Source organism: Pan troglodytes, chromosome 11, assembly GCF_028858775.2.
Source record: "Pan troglodytes isolate AG18354 chromosome 11, NHGRI_mPanTro3-v2.0_pri, whole genome shotgun sequence".
Lineage (NCBI taxonomy): Eukaryota > Metazoa > Chordata > Mammalia > Primates > Hominidae > Pan > Pan troglodytes.
In genome coordinates this window covers 79987459-80003218 of record NC_072409.2, presented here as the reverse complement: position 1 = coordinate 80003218, position 15760 = coordinate 79987459, and the positions used below count along the sequence as shown (strand labels likewise).

The window sequence follows — 15760 nt, the reverse complement described above, 5'->3', positions numbered from 1 at the left end:
TTGGTATGTCCATAATTCAAATAAGGCTGAGTAAGGTCAGTGCTACATTTATGTTAGAAGCAACATGTTACAGGCAGGCAAAGGAAGGAGTCATTAACCCTCACTTAGAGTCAAGGAAGTCTTCTCAGAAAAAGTGATATTTAAGCTGATCTCCAAATAGTAGCATTTTCACTAGTAATAAATGGAGAAGGAGAGGGCATTCTAAACTCAAGAAAACAGCTCAAAGGCAAGGTGTTTGAAAATGTACAGTTGGTCATTGATGTAGATAATAAGGGCTGGGGTAGTATATAATTAGAGGACAGGATGTAAGAAGAATTTAGTGGTCTATGAAGATTTTGAAAGATCTTAAAAGTTCAACTAAAGACTCTAGGTTTCCCTCCAGAGGCCCTAAGGGTGAGTACTTTGGATGACAGAAGTGACATCTTTTGCCTTTTTCAAAGATAATGAGCCCATCAGAAGCCAGTTTTGTCTGTGCCTAAGTAAGCACCATGGTGGCCATAGTGTTGGCACAGATACACCTCAGGCTTGCTGGAAAGTGTGCAGGGTGCAAATAAGAGTGCCCCACAGACTGTTGAGGAGGAAGGCGTGGTCTGTGCTACAGTTTTACGGGGAGACATTGCTTGGCTCAATTTCCTTTAGCCCCCCCCCCTTGCTGCTTGGTGATTCTCCCATGGTTGAAGAGAATATCGATATTGTATGAGAATCAGATAATTTAAGAGCTGAGAATAATCTGAGCTCATTGTACAACTGTGGAGACTGTGAGGCAGGCAGGAAGGGTCTTGCCCTGGAGAATGCAGCCTGTTTGAGGAAGAGCCAGGCTCAGCATCCAAACTTAACTTCTAATGTAATTATTCTGATATTGCCTCTCATAAAATCTTGGACATATTCACAATTTATTAATGTTAGAAACTGGGAGTAAATCTACTGAAGTGAAAAGGGCTGGGGCAGAGAAAGTGAGTTGGTGAATAATATATTGTAGTAATTACATTCCCCAAACTTACTCAAATGTGATTTCTGCATCTCTATGTACAACTATGGAGTAATCATTAGGAACTATCATTGAGTGAAGAAGGTAGTGTGGAAAAAGTGTGTATTGTGTGCTATCTTTTAGGTGGGAGAATATGAATATATCCATATATTATATTTTTTAATGGAAAGATAAACCACTAAATTTGAGAAGTGGTTATCTATAAGTGAGGAAGGTAACAGGATGAAGGGGACAAGGATAAAAGTTAGATTTCATTAAATATACCTTCCCTTGTAGATTTGACTTTGTTTTTTTAAAATTATTTTTCTTTTTACATATTTCTTTTCTTTTCTTTTTTTGGAAACAGAATTTTACTCTGTTGCCTAGGCTGGAGTGCAGTGGTACAATCTTGGCTCACTGCAACCTCCACTTCCTGGACTCAAGCAATCCTACCACCTCAGCCTCCCAAGTAGCTGGGACTACAGGCATGTGCCACCATTCTTGATGAATTTTTTTTTTAAGTTTTAAATTTGTATACAGATAAAGTCTCACTATATTTCCCAGGCTGATTTTGAACTTCTGGGCTCAAGTGATCCTCCCACCTCAGCCTCCCAAAGTGGTGGGATTACTGGCATGAGCCTCCTCACTTGGCTAGATTTGAGTCTAGAGCCATGCATTTTTATAATTAGAAGATGGAAAAAAGCAAAATTCAAAAGCAAATGAAATATATAAACCAAATAACTATAAGAGAGGAATTATCCCAACTAACTTTAAAAATCAATAATTTGTACATATCTAGCAGGAATTACCCTAAGGAGAAAAGGAATATCAAACAAAACAAAAAATAAAAGACAAGAATAAGAAGAAATCTAGAATCTTAAGCTTTTTTTTTTTAGTATTCCTATTGATGAAGGTAGTATTAGTATTGTTATTCCAAAATTATTTTGTGTGTATATTTGTGGAGTAAATCAAATGATCAATTATGTTAGTGTCACTGAGTATCAAGATTTTTGACATATTGAGAAGCTACAAATGTAAAATTATTGAGGTTACTTGGAAACTATAGACCTGAATATAAGGTGGAAGTATCAGTGTGAAATTGTCATAGTTTACCTTAAAAAAAAAAAAAAGAACAAAACTGTATTTTCTAACGCTTTCCATAAAAAGGGATTAGAAATGATGACAAATTCAGTAGCAAGGAACACCTTTAGCACTCAGATTATGGTATCTAAACATCATTTTCCAATAAAAGAACCAGAGCTCTTGGAGAAATAGCTGATTCCCAGGCTGGTGCAGGAAATAGGAAAGTTGAACCTGAATCGTTTTCTCATCCCAGAAAGCAAGGAAGCCATCAAAGACTATTAGGGGCATGTGAAAAGGACTTAGGAATCCTGAGTCATTAACTACAGCTGAAAGAAAACATCTGGCCGGTGTGGTGGCTAACACTTGTAATCCCAGCACTTTGAGAGGCCAAGGCGGGTGGATCATTTGAGACCAGGAGTTCGAGACCAGCCTGGCCAACATGGTGAAACCCCATCTCTACTAAAAATACAAAAATTAGCCAGGTGTGGTGGTGCACGCCTGTAATTCCAGCTACTCGGGAGCCTGAGGCAGGAGAATCACTTGAACCCAGGAGGTGGAGGTTGCAGTGAGCTGAGATTGCGGCACTGCACTCCAGCCTGGGTCACAGAGTGAGACTCTGTCTCAAAACAAAACAAAACAAAAAACAAAAAAAAACTGTTAAGTTTCTCCATCTAACCTCTGGTATGCAGGAAAAGCAGGCACATATCACAGGAAAGCAATCAGTAAAATGCAGACCGTGGGAAATTCTCCAACACAGACAACTCAGTTTCTTACATAGACACACACAGTAAGTAAACAAAGGCGATAAAGGGAAAACTATAGATTAAAAGAGATTTATCCACTAATTATAATGGACCTTTTAAAGATCTTGATTAAGATAAACAAATTGAGAAAGAAATATATTTAAAAGACATTTGGGGGCCGGGTGCAGTGACTCATGCCTGTAATCCCAGCACTTTGGGAGGCCGAGATGGGCGGATCACCTGGTTGGGAGTTCGAGACCAACCTGACCAACATGTTGAAACCCTGTCTCTACTAAAAATACAAAAAATTAGCTAGGTGTGGTGGCGCATGCCTGTAACCCCAGCTACTTGGGAGGCCGAGGCAGGAGAATTGCTTGAACCTGGGAAGCAGAGGTTGCGGTGAGCCGAGATCGTGCCATTGCACTCCAGCCTGGGCAACAAGAGCGAAAACTCCATCTCAAAAAAAAAAAAAAAAAAAAAAAAAGACAAAAAGACATTTGGGGCCAGGCGCAGAGGCTCTCGCCTGTAATCCCAGCACTTTGGGAGGCCATGGCGGGTGGATCACCTGAGGTCAGGAGTTCGAGACCAGCCTGGCCAACATGGTGAAACCTCATCTCTACTAAAAATACAAAATTAGCCTGGTGTGGTGGTGCCTGCCTGTAGTCCCAGCTACTTGGGAGGCTGAGGCAGGAGAATCACTTGAACCCGGGAGGCAGAGGATGCAGTGAGCCGAGATTGCACCACTGCACTCCAGCCTGGGCAAACAGAGCAAAATTCTGTCTCAAAAAAAAAAAAAGACATTTGGATAAATGTGAATAGTGAGTGAAGAGTTGGTGATATTAACATATAATATTTTAAAAGGTGTGATGCTGGTAATTTAATTATGCTTAAAAGATCATGCCTGTAGTCCCAGCACTGTGGGAGGCTGAGGTGGGCAGATCATTTGAGTCCAGGAGTTCGAGACCAGCCTGGGCACCACAGCGAAATCTGGTCTCTATAAAAAATTTTAAAATTTGCCAGGTGTGATAGTGCACACCTGTAGTCCCAGCTGCTTGGGAGGCGGAGGTGGGAGGATCACCTGAGCCCAAGGAGTTTGAGGCTGCAGTTAGCTGTGATCGTGCCACCGAGCTTCAGCCTGGGCAACAGAGTGAAGCTCTGTCTTGAAAAAAAAGAAAAAAAAAGAAAAAAAAAAGAGTGTCTGTCATTTATTATAGATACACACTAAACTATTTAAAAATGAAATGCTGCTGGGCACGGTGGCTCACGCTTGTAATCACAACACTTTGGGAAGCAGAGGTGGGCGGATCACGAGGTCAGGAGTTTGAGACCAGCCTGGCCAACATGGTGAAACCCGGCTGGGCGTGGTGGCGTGCGCCTGTAATCCCAGCTACTTGGGATGCTGAGACAGGAGAATCGTTTGAACCCAGGAGGTGGAGGTTGCCGTGAGCCAAGATCACGCCATTGCCCTCCAGCCTGGGCAACAGGGTGAGACTCCATCTCAAAAAAAAAAAAAAGAATGAAATGCTATGATGATCTGGGATTTGCTTCAACATAATTCAAAAGTGGGAGAAGTGAGGAGGTGCATGGCTGAACAAGATATACCACGAGGTGATTATTGAATCTGGATAAAAATACCTGAAGTTAATGGTTCTATTTTTTCTAATTTTCGTATAGGGGTTTGAACTTCTCCATTATGAAAGCATTAAAAATAAGACTTCTTCTAATGTTGTGCCATGTTGCTATTCCTAAGAATATGCCAGTGGATAATGTGTGTTATTTGTTTAATACACATTGGCTTTCATCAGCTAATAGACAATAAAAATGGTTTCATTTATATCCATTTTTTTTTGCATTGTCTTTGTTAAACTTTGGTGTCAGAATACTCATTCCATACTCAGCAAATACCTATTGAGTATTTAGTGTGTACCAAGCACTGTAATTGCTATGAAGAGTAGAAAAATAAATAAGACAGATGCAATTACCGTCCTCGAGGAGCTAACTGTCATGCATAAAACGATTTGGCAAGGTCTCCCTATTTTTTTATCCTATGAAAACCACAGATAACACAGAAATTATCCATTCTTTTAAAGTTTGGCGTCATGTTTTTGACCATTTTTTCAACTTTCCATGGGTAATGGAATCAGCACATTCAGCATCAAGAATTAATTAGACTTAATGGGTCTTTGCCGTTCATTGTTTTTCACTGTATTGTATACACTATGTCTACCTCATTCTTGCAATCATTTATTTTTAACTCTTTGTTGAGAGAATTTCTTAAATCAAATTTCTCGTTCAAAAAGAAATTAGGGAGATGTGTACTTTCTTTGTTTTCACATAATGGCAAATATCTTTTTAACCTTCATGCCTGTGCAGTGGTCATCTGTGTGTGGAACTTCTGACCCTTAACCCATTTCCCTCAGAGCTCTGTGAACATTGTTCTACTGACTTCTACATATAGGACTGCAGAGCAGAAGGCCAGTGGCATTCAGATCCTTATTCCTTGTTAGGTAATCTGTTTTATTCTGTGGAAAAGTCTAGAAATATCCTGCTACATATGGAAATCAAAACATATCCTTGGATCTAGATAAGGTATCTATTTTGCCACAGTTCTTACCTGGTGGCGAACCATTTATGAACAAAAGACCTAAAACCTCTTTTTTTTTCTTTAATTTTTCCATAGGTTATTGGGGTACAGGTGGTGTTTGGTTACATGAGTAAGTTCTTTAGTGGTGATTTGTGAGATTTTGGTGCATCCATCACCAGAGCAGTAGACACTGCATGCTATTTGTGGTCTTTTATCCCTCACCCGCCTCCCACACATCCGCCCACGTCCCCAAAGTTCATTGTATAATTCTTATACCTTTGTATCCTCATAGCTTAGCTCCCACAGATCAGTGAGAACATACGATGTTTGGTTTTCCATTCCTGAGTTACTTCACTTAGAATAATAGTCTCCAATCTCATCCAGGCAGCTGTGAATGTTGTTAATTCATTCCTTTTTATGACTGAGTAGTATTCCATTGTATATATATCAGTTTCTGTATCCACTCGTTGATTGATGGGCATTTGGGTTGGTTCCACAATTTTGCAGTTGCGAATTGTGCTGCTATAATCATGTGTGTGCAAGTATCTTTGACCTAAAACTTCTGTTTGGGGAAATGTTTCTTTTTTGGTTTTAAACATTATTTGTTTTCATCTGCTCTATTTTCTCCTTATGAATTTCATAATGGGTTCCCCTGGTCTGTCTTCCATGCCTCTCATCTTTTCTCAAACAATTTAAGCCTCCTTGTCTTTTTTTTTCCCCCTTAAGTCTAGGAGAGCAACCTATGTAACAAACTTGCACATCCTGCACACGTACCCCTGAACTTAAAATAAAAGTTTTAAAAAAGTTATTTTTAATTTAAAATTTCCTTTTAATGTTTGTCTTAAATGCTATCTATTGAATTGTATTTGTTCAATAATTGTTAACTTTTTTCCAAGAAAATGTTCTTATCTCAGATATCTTTTCTCCTAGCCTCTTTTTTATAGACAACTCTTGTTTTATTGATTCAAAAGTCTCTTTAAGTCCATTGACAAAACTACTGAGAATTTTCTTTAACATTTTCACCATCTTCCCACGTTAACTGATTTTCAGCAAAGGCTGTTTATTTTTTATGTTTTTGAGATGGAGTCTCACTCTGCCGCCCAGGCTGGAGTGCAGTGGCACGATCTCAGCTCACTGCAGTCTCCACCTCCTGGGTTCCAGCGATTCTCCTGACTCAGCCTCACGGGTAGCTGAGAGCACAGGCACGCACCACCACGCCCGGCTAATTTTTGTATTTTTAGTAGAGATGGGGGTTTCACCATGTTGGCCAGGCTGGTCTCGAACTCCTGACCTCAGTGGATCCACCTGCCTTGGCCTCCCAAAGTGCTAGGATCTTATTTTAATTGTTAGTTTGTCTCTATGGGGTTAAAAGTTTATGTCAGAAATTTTCTATTCTGCTGATCCTTTTAATTGGACTTCTAGACTGATCACTATTTGGAGCCGACTTGGAATTCCTCACAATCATGTGGGTGATTCTTAGATGTCCCCTGATGGGCATTGTTTCTGTCTTCCTCTGACTATTACGTGGCCTCAGGGATTCTTTAGTGGAAAACAAGTGATGGCTGCCACTTGGCTGCATGCTTGGTTAAACCAGGTCAGGTGATTAATACAATTTATTTGATCCTCCTGGACTTATCTCAGTTTTCGCATTACTCTGATAGCTCATGAGAGGCTACTGGTATCTAGGACAGAGCCCAGGAATGAACAATATCTTCCAAAAGAAAAAGAAAAGAGGATTGTGCCCTTGACCCTTGCATCAGTTTTGCCACACCTTCCTTACTCCCCTCTCTTCTCCAAGAGCATTAATGATTTTCTGGTGAGGACTCTGAGTAAGGACAAGAGAGAGACAAAGCTACAGGTTAATTTATGAAGATACAGAGACAGAAAAATTCAGCAAACAGTTTTAAGAATTTATATGACAAACAGAAAAAAAAAATGAGGAGAAAAATAAAACTAACTATTATGTAATATGGAGTAGGAAGAGCTTGAAAGGTAACATAAAAGTAAGGACCCACAAGAGTTTCTATATTCTTTTAAAAGTGCTCACTTACCTTTTCAACAAATGTGTTGATTCAGATTACTTCTCTGGGATCTGGGAGTAGTCCAGAAGCCAAAAATAGCCAATCTGGTCAGAAAGCAGCAGCCAAATATGTTCAAAGAAAGAAGCCATGGAGCAATTGAATCAAAGACCTACAGACTAGAGCTTTTCATTCATCCAACAATAAAAATGTGAAGAGTTACTTTTCCTTGACATCAATTCATTCAGTATCCATCACGGAGAATGAGAACTACGAGGCTAGACAAACAAGAACGTACTTCGGTGGAGTTGCATTAAATGTTTCCTGTTCCTGCAGAGCCCATCTATGTAATGAGATTCTGTGTAATGAGATTTACCCATGTAACCTTTGATCAACTTGGTCTTTCATCTTGTCCTCTGGGACTCTCAGGTGGGAGCAGTCAGGAAGCACAGAGCCATCAGGACCCCTCCACCATCAATGCGGGAAGCGTTTCTGAAATACCAGGTTCCTCACAGCAGCCTTCACGTCCTTGTTCCTCAGGCTGTAGATGATGGGGTTGAGCATGGGGGTCACCACCCCATAGAAAAGGGAAATGAGTTTGTCTGCAAGGTCCTGTTTGTCTGCTCCCAGTGGGTCCTTAGACTTGGGCTTCCCGTACATGAAGAGGATGGTCCCGTAGAAGACGATCACACAGTGAGGTGGGCAGAGCAGGTGGAGAAGGCCTTTTTCCTCCCCTCAGCTGAGGGGATCCTCAGGATGGTGGCAATGATGAAGACATAGGAGAAAGAGATGAACAGAACAGGGACCCCCAGGAAGATCACATTGGCCACTCCCATACTGATCACATTGACAGAGATATCAGCACAGGCCAACTTCAGGACAGCCAGAATCTCACAGGTGAAGTGATTGATGATGTTGTCTCCACAGAAGGGCAGCCTCAATGCAAGGGGTGTCTGCACCATGGCAGTGAGGCTTCCAGCTACCCAGGAGCCAGCAGCCATGGGCACATAAGTAGCTTTGTTCATGACTTCAGGGTACCTAAGGGGGTTGCAGATGGCCACGTAGCGATCAAACGCCATCATGCTCAGGAGAACACTCTGTGGCTCCCATGGCAAGGGAGAGGAACATCTGTACTGCACAGGCTGAGAAGGAGATGGTTTTCCTGGGAGTCAGGAAGCTATTAAGGATGAGAGGGACTGAGGAGGTTGTATAGCAGATGTCCAGGAAGGAGAGGTTCCCCAGGAAGAAGTACATGGGTGTGTCCAGGCGGGAGTCAAGGATGGTCACCAGGATGAGGACCCCATTGCCCAGTAGGATCACCAGGTACATCAGCAGGATGAGCACGAAGAATGTCTTCTCCAGCTTTGGATGGGCAGAAAGCCCCAGGAGAAGGAACCCCAGCACAGGGGAGGTCTGATTGGAACTGACCATGGTGTTTCTATGTCACTTGTACAAACTCAGAGGGCCAGCTCCATGATTCTCTGATGCCTAAAGTGCCCAGACAGCCAGTGAGGAAGCCCAGACTTGCTGAGCAATTGGAGAACAGCTCTGACAATTCAAAGGTTTCTCGATATTGCTTTAAGTAAAATGCAGGAAATTTGATCAAAATCTACTTGGTGGTATTTGGCCACCCCATAGAGAGGTTTCAAATGTCACCTGATTAGATTTAATTTTCCTCATCACATTTAAGACAGGCATCACACATTTACTTCAAGTTACATGTGTGGATGATTCATTTGGTTCAATTTTGGCAAGAAATGTTATATTCCATTTGTATGTTTTTTCCCCTTGGGACCTAGGACTGGTAGAAAAAACTGGTACTCCTCATCCTCAATCCCTGACCATTCTGCTCTGTGAGCACTTTTAAAAATTATTATTATTATTATTTGAGACAGAGTCTTACTCCATTACCTAGGCTGGAGTGCAGTAGGGCAAATACAGCTCGTTGCAGACTCAACCTCCAGGCTCAAGCAATCCTCCTGCCTCAGTCTCCCAGGTAGCTGGGACCACATGCGTATGCCACTACACCTGGCTAATTTTTAATTTTTTCTGTAGACGAGGTCTCACTTTGTTGCCCAGGCTGGGCTTAAATTCCTGGGCTCAAGCAATCCTACCACCCTGGCCTCCCAAAATGCTGGGATTACAGGCGTGGGCCATGGCACCCGGCCTGTGAGCAATTTCAGATGCTCTCTGCCTCCTCTTTACTAGCTCACTTCCAAGATCTACAGAACCCTGGGCTATTTGTCCACCCATTCATTCACTCACTCACTTGCCAGACTCTTCTGGAGCACATATTTACAGGACTGGCATTTGCCAACCAATCAATGCATGGGCATCGTGAAGTCCTTTTTCTTCTCTGGAACTTCATTTCCTGGATGCTTACTTTGGAATAGATTATTATCAGAGATATTCCATCCCAGGGACTAGATGATCTCATGAATTTCTCATTCTTGGACTGTTGCACCATGGAGACATCCTTTTCTATTTCCTTCAAAATTCCCCCATGCCACTTAGTCACCAGGTATGCCACCGGGGATGGAGCTGGGCCCACAAGGGTTTCTATATTCTTTTAAAAGTGCTCGCTTACCTTTTCAACAAATGTGTTGATTCAAATTACTTCTCTGGGATCTGGGAGTAGTCCAGAAGCCAAAAATAGCCAATCTGGTCAGAAAGCAGCAGCCAGATGAGTTAGTGCCTGAAATGGGTGGACGTTTTCTTGTCTTTGTTCTGTGTTTTGATAAAATCCACAAAAGACTAATCATTGCTCATACAAAGCCACTTAAATCCCATCCTGCTATTTGGAGTATTCTAGTCCCCAAAGTCATTTAAAGTTTGGAAATTCAAGTTACCAAGTCAAGAAACTTCTTATACATCTGGGATTGTGTCCCCATGATCTAATTACTCTGAAGTCTCTCCAGAAATACTTTCTTCTCTCCTTCCCTCTCTTCCTACCCATTTTGCTGGGCTATTGGAAAGTATTAGAGCGGAAGGATCATCCTGGCCCTCCCCAAATTAACAAGAACCCCCAGTCCATGAGAACTGTCACCAGAGTCCATGATAGATCTGGGGGAATAGGAAACCACACAGGACGAATCCTTGTGGGTTAGTCCCCTTGGCCATTTACAAATTCAAAGGGTTCAGGATCTCAGGTTTGTATGAAAGCCAGTGACCCAGAAGATCTCTTGTCTGCATCCCACCAAATAGGTTCTGCTAGGCATACCCTACCCAGACCAGACCTTTAAAGGGTCATAAGTGAATCTGGTCATGGCTTCTACCAGAGAGTTTCAGAGGCAAGGCAGCTGTGGACTTAAAAAAGAGCAGTTGATCACGGAAGTGGTGTCCTGTTGCGAACAGCTCAGTCTTTTCCTGTGTGTGTGTGCATGAGTATACTACATCTGTGCATTTGTGAGAGCATCGCTGATTTACCACTGGGATCTGGTAACCTCCACTTCTAAGATCCAAAGCTGAGAGCTGTGACTGCCCAAGCAGCAGCCAGAAGCGTCTTCAATGTGGACCACTGTTTTCTGATACACTGTAGTTTCTTAATCACATTCCAGTTTTCCCTTTCCCATTTAATGCGAATACCGGAGATCGTAGGTGGCACATATGATGAGCTCTCATTCCACAGATGTTCTTGGTGTGCAAGAAGAGCCTGCCCAGTGTTAGCAAAAACACTTGGGCAATCCTAACCACCTCTTTCACAAATGAACATGCCTGCCTTATACATACACTAGCTCTAAAAATCCTAGAATCAAATACATGCCACATTCGTAGTCGTAAGCCATTTTGTCTTGCATTGAATTTTTTTCTTTTTGTGAGATATATTACACACACAAAAGAATGTAAAAAGCATATGTATACCATTTAAGGAAAAATAAGAAAATATACTACCATGTCCCCCCCCACCACCACCCAGGTTAAAATTAGGATGTTCCAGAACCTTAGAAGCCCCTCTTATTTCCCTATCCAATTAAATTTCCTTATTCCCTCCCTTCCAGAAGTGACCACTATTTTGACTTCTATGGAAATCATTTTGTGGTAGGCAGAATCTTAATGATCCCCATATGATCACATAATTCCCTTCGTGTGGTAATCAAACATTAACCTAGGTACTGCTGTGAAGGGATTTTGTCAATGTAACTAAAGCTCCAAATCAGTTGTCTTTAAGATTAGAAGATTATCCAGCGAGGTCTGACCTAATCAAGTGAGCCCTTTAAAAACAGTTTTCTCTGGTTAGTAGCAGAAGGAGAAGCCAGATTCAAAGTGTGGGAAGAATTCCACATGCTGTTTCTTGATTATAAGATGGAGGGAGCCGCAAACAAGAACCAGAGAGCTGCCACAAGGAGCTAAGCATGAGCCCTGGCGACAGCCAGCAAGGAAACTGGGACCATAGTCTAAAAAACACAAGGAATTGAATTCTGCCACCAATACCAATGAACTTGACTTTTTCTCAGAGCCCAGCCTAACTCACCCAACCTTCTCACTTCCAGAACTGTGAGCTAATAATTAGGTGTTTTAAGCTGCTGATATTGGGGTGGTTTATTATGCAACAAGAGAAAGCTAATATATATTCCCTTTATTTCCTTCACAGTTTTACCTTCTACAATGTATTGGTGTACAATGAATTGTTCCATTTTGAAAAATGGAGTAACAATTACAAACCTAGCTTTTTAAAACAATACATTTAAGGGGTACAAGTGAAGTTTTGTTACACAGATATACTGAGTTGTGGTGAAGTCTGGGTTTTTAGTGCAACCATCACCCAAAATAATGTACATTATGCCAATTAAGTAATTTCTCCTCCCTCAGCCCCCCTCACCATCCCACACTTCCTAGTATCCGATGTCAATTATTCCACACTTTATGTCCATGTGGACACACTGGTATTTGACTTTCTGTGTCCGGGCTGTATAACTTAAGAGACTGGCCATCCAACATGGCCAGTTCCATCCATGTTGCTGCAAAATACATGGTTGCCTTCGTTTCTATGTCCAAAGAGTACTCCATTGTGTACGTAGATGACATTTTCTTTATCCAATCATCTATCTATAGATGCTTAGATTTATTCCATCTTTGCTGTTGTGAATAATGCTGCAATAAATGTACCAGTGTGGGTATCTTTTTTTACGTAATTAATTCTTTTCCTTTATGTAGATACCCAGTAGTGGTATCTACATAAAGGAAAAGAATTAATTATGTAATGGTGAAACCCCATCTCTACTAAAAACACAAAAATTAGCCAAGCGTGGTGGCGCATGCCTGTAATCCCAGCTACTCGGGAGGCTAAGACAGGAGAATCACTTGAACCCAGGAGGTGGAGGTTGCAGTGAGTAGAGATTAGGCCATTGCACTCCAGCCTGGGCAATACAAGCAAAATTCTGTCTCAGAAAACAAAAAAAGAATTAATTCTGTAAAAAAGTAGATTGAGTGGTAGTTCTATTTTTAGTTCTTTGAGAAATCTCAATCCTGTTTTCCATTGAGGTTGCACTGACTTGCCTTCCCACCAACAATGTACAAATGTTTCCCTTTTTTCACACCCTCACTAACATCTGTTATTTTTTGACTTTTTAATAATAGTCATTCTGACTGGCAAATCTAGCTTTTTGATGAAAAAAAAAATATTGTCACTGTTTTGGGGAAGACTCTCCTGAGAATCTAAGCTCTCAGTTTCAATAGTCCCTTCCGGGTAAGTCAGACAGTGCTGTAGTGTGGCCAGGTACCAGACATCTGGCAGAAATATCATCAGAGAGAGTGGATTGTTTTATGTTTTCTGCTTCTAAGCTCTGAGTATGGCCCTCTTCCCACTCTTGGGAATAGATCAAAGCAGAATACTCTCTGGAGTGGAATGAGTGTCCTCTACTAACCCAGTCAGCAAAACATGGAGTGAGAAGAGGGCATTTTATACATGCATGGCCAAGATAAGGCCAGTGCAGGAAAGAATGTGGGCCAGGCTGTCTGGGGCATTCTGTCCTCAAGTTAATCACCATAGGCAGCAGGGGTCTCTGAATAAGAGCCCTTGACATGCCTGTCTCTGGAGTCATAGGGCTGCCCTCTGGGCTGGCTGTCTTCTCTGCAGGGTGTACAACTGTCATGCCAGGATCTCCTTTTACTGTCCTAGGGACTCCTTACACCTCTCTTATGGGTTGGAACTTCTGTTTCTTTTGTCAATTTCTTTCTATTTCTTGGTTTATTCTCTTATTTTGATAGAGCACTTTCTTGAATAACTTCTTTTTTTTTTTTGAAATGGAATCTCATTCCATCACCCAGGCTGGAGTGCAATGGCACAATCTTGGCTCACTGCAACCTCCGCCTCCCTGGTTCAAGTGATTCTCCTGCCTCAGCCTTCTGAGCAGCTGGGATTACAGGTGCATGCCACCACACCCAGCTAACTTTTGTATTTTTAGTAGAGGTGGGGTTTTGCCATGGGCACCAGGCTGGTCCTGAACTCCTGACCTCAGACGATCCACCCACCTCAGCTTCCCAAAGTGCTGGGATTACAGGCATAAGCCATTCACTCAGCCTTGAATAACTTCTTGAGAAAAAGTGCATTGTATACACATTTTTGAGATCTTATGTGTCTGAACATATTTTTATTTAACCTCCTGAGTGATAATTTGGTGGGTGTATTAGCCAGGGTTCTTGAGAGAAACAGTACTAATAGTGTGTGTGTGTGTGTGTGTGTGTGTGTGTGTGTGTGTGTGTGTGTGTACGTGTTATAAGGAACTGGCTTATCTGATTATGGAGGCTGACAAGTCCCAAGATTTGCAGTCAGCAGGCTGGTGGCCCAGGAGAGCTGATGAAAAAACTAATGTCCCAGCTCAAAGGCAGGAGAAGTTCCCTCTTACTCATCCTTTTTGTTCTATTCAAGACTTTCACTGATTGAATGAGGCTTAGTACATTAGGGAGGATAATCTGCTTTACTCCATCTGCGCATTCAAATATTAATCTCATCCAGGTTCTCCCTCACAGACATATCCAGAATAATATTTGACCCAATATCTGGGCACCCCATGACCCAGTCAAGTTGACACATAAAGTTAATCAACACAGTAGTGTGTGGAATTCTAGGAACTTATTGGAAATCATCTTCCCTCTGAATTTGAAGGTAATTCTGGTGCAATCAGAAGCCATTTTGATTCCTGATCTTTTATGCTAATTGTTTTTTACTCCATGAAAGAGTAAAGTACCCATACTCTCAACTGTGGCTGTTGTCTGCCAGTCCAGAGAGCCATGATTTTACCCTCCAGAGATTAAAAGTTTTGTTGGGGTAGGCAAGAGATAGTTGACTAATGTCATGGAATGAATGAAGGGGTGTAGGGACTCTGTTTCTTATACATTTGTCACCTAGTCTTCCTTTTTTAGCAGTACTTCCTTCACCCCGGTCCTAGAGGTACTTGGTACAGTGAGTTTCTCTGTGCTACAAATCTAGTTGTTACCAATTACTATGGTTTGAATATCCCCTCAAAAACTCATGGTGAAATTTAACTGCCATGGTAACAGTGCTGAGAGATGGGACCTTTAAGAGGTGATTAAGCCAAGAGGGCTCAGCCTTCATGAAGGGGTTAATGCCATTATTGCAGGAGTGAGTTATTGCAGGAGTTTGGCCTCCTTTCTCTCCTTGTTTCGTGTACTTGCTTGCTCTTTCACCTTCTGCCATGGATGATGCAACACGAAGGCCTTCACTAGATGCCAGTGTCATGCTCTTGGACTTCACAGCCTCCAGAACTGTGAGCCAAATAAATGTCTATTATTTATAAATTACCCAGTCTCAAATATTCTGTTAAAGCAGCAGAAAATGGAGTAAGACACTTACTTTTCCAAGTTTCTGGCTTGGGATTTGGCTCTGTCAGATCTGCTATGGCAATTAGCACTAGTTCATCTGCTTCCTAACTTTCACAATGTTCTTGCTGTTGATATCTTACTTCTTCTGCTTAACCTTGTAGATTTTATTGGAAAGAAAGAAAGACTATAGTTTTCATGGGTTTTAGGAGGAATGAAATTAGATGCATGTATTCAGTTATCCTTTTTGCAGTCTTGATTCCATAAAATTTCTAACATCCTATTTATTTTTGTAATTGTTTATTGCTTATTTCTCTCCTGTTAGAATACAAGTTTCACAGAGGTAAGTTTTTTTCTGTATTGTTCACAGATGTTTCCTTAGTATAAAAATAGGGCCTCACTCACAACTGACTCTCAATACATAGATACTGAATAAATGAATGAATGAATCTGTGGCCTACCCTCATTTTCTTCTGATTTTGTCCCATGTTTGCTCTTTTTTTAAAAAAAATTTTATCTTTGTCCTATCTTTTTGAACTTCTATTTTTGTAAACATTGTAAATGTCCATAACATATTGGTACAGTA

The 15760-nt window shown here is 41.4% G+C and overlaps 1 pseudogene; it reads right to left on the bottom strand.

The window, feature by feature from the left end:
• Nucleotides 1-7776: 7776 nt before the first annotated feature.
• LOC107976852 (olfactory receptor 13C7-like) lies at nt 7777-8826 on the bottom strand (annotated as a pseudogene).
• Between the last annotated feature and the right edge of the window lie 6934 nt (nt 8827-15760).